The sequence below is a fragment of the Trichosurus vulpecula genome, chromosome 4 (assembly GCF_011100635.1).
Source record: "Trichosurus vulpecula isolate mTriVul1 chromosome 4, mTriVul1.pri, whole genome shotgun sequence".
Lineage (NCBI taxonomy): Eukaryota > Metazoa > Chordata > Mammalia > Diprotodontia > Phalangeridae > Trichosurus > Trichosurus vulpecula.
In genome coordinates, this window is record NC_050576.1 from 172,697,101 (window position 1) to 172,700,797 (window position 3,697).

Genomic DNA, 3,697 nt, shown 5'->3' on the forward strand with positions numbered 1-3,697 from the left:
CAAGTTCAGAGAGTCAACACAGATAGCTTTATTGGGGGGCAAGATAGCAGGGTTGTCAGAGCATGGTCCTTGGGCAGGCATCCTGTGCCTGCACTGTTAGCGTTTATCTGAGGAATCAACTCTGAGGGTCAACTCTGAATGTGCCTGTCACAAGGAGAGAGAATTTTCTCATAGGGCCTTACTGATATTGGGGTGCTTCCAGAGACATGGCATTTGCCTTTTGGGGTCCAGGTCCCATCACTATATCACTTCCTCTCATGCAGAAGAGCAACTCCTCTATTACTTATAGTCTTGGAGAGTGACCTGGGTGGGGGAGGCAGTAAGAAGCTAAGTGACTTATCCATGGGCAGAGGGAAGACTTGAACCCAGGTCTTCATGCTTCTGAGATATATCCCATACTGCCTCTACAGCAAGAATAACTAAAATAGGAAGCTACCAGACTTTGGCATTGTTATTAACACCTACCTATGAGCTGTTAGACTAACAAAATACCCTTTAAGTGCTCAACTGAATTTGTTTAAGACATATATACATGTATGTATATTTGTATATCATTTTCATTTTGTGAATTATAAAGTTGACCAAAGGGCTTTCTTTGTGCTGCTTGCCCCAGGTTCCAAAATTTCTGGATCTAGTTCTGGAAAGAAGGAAGAAATATTGGGCAATGATTATACCTCACACTTCCCTCTCACCACTAGGTAGTGTTATTTAGTAGAGATTGTTAAGAAAAATTATCCTTTTATCGTAACACCTCAAAAATATATTTCCTTAGATGTTCTAGAAATCAATAATTCAGCAGTTTAACTCATTTAATAAGCTCTATTTTTTTTTTTTTGGTTTAGATCAGTATAGGAACCTTCCAATGGCTAGGCTCTCTCCATTTGTCCAATTGGACAACTCACCTATAATTTGTCTTAGAAAAGCGCCTGGGGATGATGAGAGGCTGAGTGACTTGTCCATGGTAAAATAGTTATTCAACAAACATTCATTAAATGACTTCTACATGACAAAGAATTGTTATTGGTGGTGAGGAGTCAAAAGATGAAACCAAAATGGTCCCTGGCCTCAGGGAGTTTCCATTCTACCAGTTTAGCTACTATGTATGTCAGTGGCAGGACTTAAATTCAAGTCTTCCCGACCCCAAGGCCATCCCTTTATCCACTGTGCCACAGTGTCTCTCTATAATGGGGATTTGATAATTCTTTATGTTAAAGTTGATCAGATTTGAAAAATACTAGAAGAGCTTATTGAATTTTTAAAAAATTAATTAATTAATTTTTAGGTTTCAACATTCACTTCCATAAGATTTTGAGTTCCAAATTTTCTTCCCCTCTCTGCCCTCCCCCCACCCCAAGACCATGGGCAATCCGATATAGGTTCTACATATACATGCATATTAAACATATTTTTACATTAGTCATGTTGTAAAGAAGAATTAGAACCAATGGGAGGAACCACGAGAAAGAAGAAACAAAAAAAAAGAGAGGATGTATGCTGTGATCTGCATTCAGACTCCACAGTTCTTTGTCTGGAGGTGGATAGCATTTTCCATCATGAGTCTTTTGGAGTTGTCTTAGATCCTTGCATTGCTAAGAAGATGTAAGTCTATCACAGTTAGTTGTTGAACAATGTTGCTGTTACTGTGTACAGTGTACTCCTGGTTCTGCTCACTTCACTCAGCATCAGTTTATATAAGTCTTTCCAGGTTTTTCTGAAATCTGCCTGTTCATCATTTCTTATGGAACAATAATATTCCATTTCATTCATATACCACAACTTGGTCAGCTATTTCTCAATTGCTGGGCATCCCTTCAATTTCCAATTCTTGGCCACCACAAAAAAGAGTTGCCATAAGTATTTTCGTACATGTGGATCCTTTACCCATTTTTATGCTCTCTTTGGGATACAGCCCTAGAAGTGGTATCGCTGGGTCAAAGGGTGTGAACATTTTTATAGCCCTTTGGGCATAGTTCCAAATTGCTCTCCAGAATGGTTGGATCAGTTCACAGTTCCACCAACAATGCATTTGTGTTCCAGTTCTCCTACCTCTTCTCCAACATTTATCATTTTCCTGTTTTATCATGTTAGCCAATCTGATGGTTGTGATGCGGTACCTCAGAGTTGTTTTGATTTGCATTTCTCTAATCAATAATGATTTGGAGCATTTTTTCATATGACTATAAATAGCTTTAATTTCTTCATCTGAAAACTGCCTTTTCATATCCTTTGACCTTTAATCAATTGGGGAATGACTTGTATTCTTATAAATTTGACTCAGTGCTCTATATATTTTAGAAATGAGGCCTTTATCAGAGACACTGTTTGTAAAAATTGTTTCCCAGCTTTCTACTTCCCTTTTAATCTTGGTTGCATTGGCTTTGTTTGAATCATTTTTAAAACATGTTCTTGAGGCAGATAAGTGGCACAGTGGATAGAGCACCTGCCCTGGAGTCAGGATGACTGGAGTTCAAATTTGGCCTGAGATACTTACTAGCTGTGGACCCTGGGCAAGTCACTTAACCCTGATTGCCTCAAAATAAAAACAAAAAAAACCAAACATGTTCTTGATGGGAATGATAACAGGTAATGAATGCCTTATGTATATTATTATCCAACATTCCTCAAAAAGATACAGTCCTCAACAAAATGTTAAGAATCCACATAAATAATTTTAAAATGTAACTTATTAATAACATGAAAAAGAAATATTGATTTCATAATAATAACCCACATTTTTATATTTTTCAGACTTTCAAAGCTACCTGCTTTTTTTTTGGTTTTGTCACTTGGGATTAAGTGACTTGCCCAGAGTCACACAGCTTGTAAGTGTCTGAGGCTAGATTTGAACTCAGGTCTTCCTGATTCTAGGGCTAGTGCCCCACCTACCCGCCCCCAAGCTACCTACTTTTAAAGTAGAGTATTTTGGCTTAGGGCTAGAAGCCTTACCTTGACCCTGATAGGGGAGAAACTCTATTCCAGCTAGATAGCTCAGGTATTATTTTGTTGGCCTGGGTGTGTGAGTTCATTGACGTAGGGTAGTCCTGAATAAGGAAATTCCCTTTACTTATGCAAATCAACAACTTCTCGGCAACTTATTAGTCTTAAGGAGTTGCTTGGGAGCCTGAGAGATTAATTTATTTGCTGAAGGTCACCCAGCAATTATATGTCTTAGGCAGAACTTGAACAGGGTTTTCGTGATTCCAAGTCTGGCTCTCTATCCATCATGTCATGAAATCTCTCAATAGAAATATTTTATATTACCTTCACTTTGCAAATGAGGAAACTGAGGATTTGAAAGTTGAAGAGACTTGTTCCTGGTCACACTGCTAGTAAGTTTCTGAGGTAGGATTTGAATCCAGTTCTCCTGAGTAGGCATCTAGGGCTGGTATTTTATGCACTTGGCCATGGTGCCTCATTTACACATATCAGAAAGTCAAGATAATTGTAACTGAGAAACTCATCAGAGGCTAATATTTCAGGATAAAATTTTAGACGAACTGGGAAGGAAATATTTGAACTATTAATCAGAACCATCCTGAAAACTCATGACCAGATGGTTTAAAAATCATGCCATGGCGTCCCATTGGGCAATGCAAAAACAAACATCTGTGCCTGGTGCAGCTTCTTTCAAGTTGGTGGCTGGCACCTCAGTGCTAGAAGCTCACTTGAGAAGGGACAGAGGGAGAGAGAGGTCAAA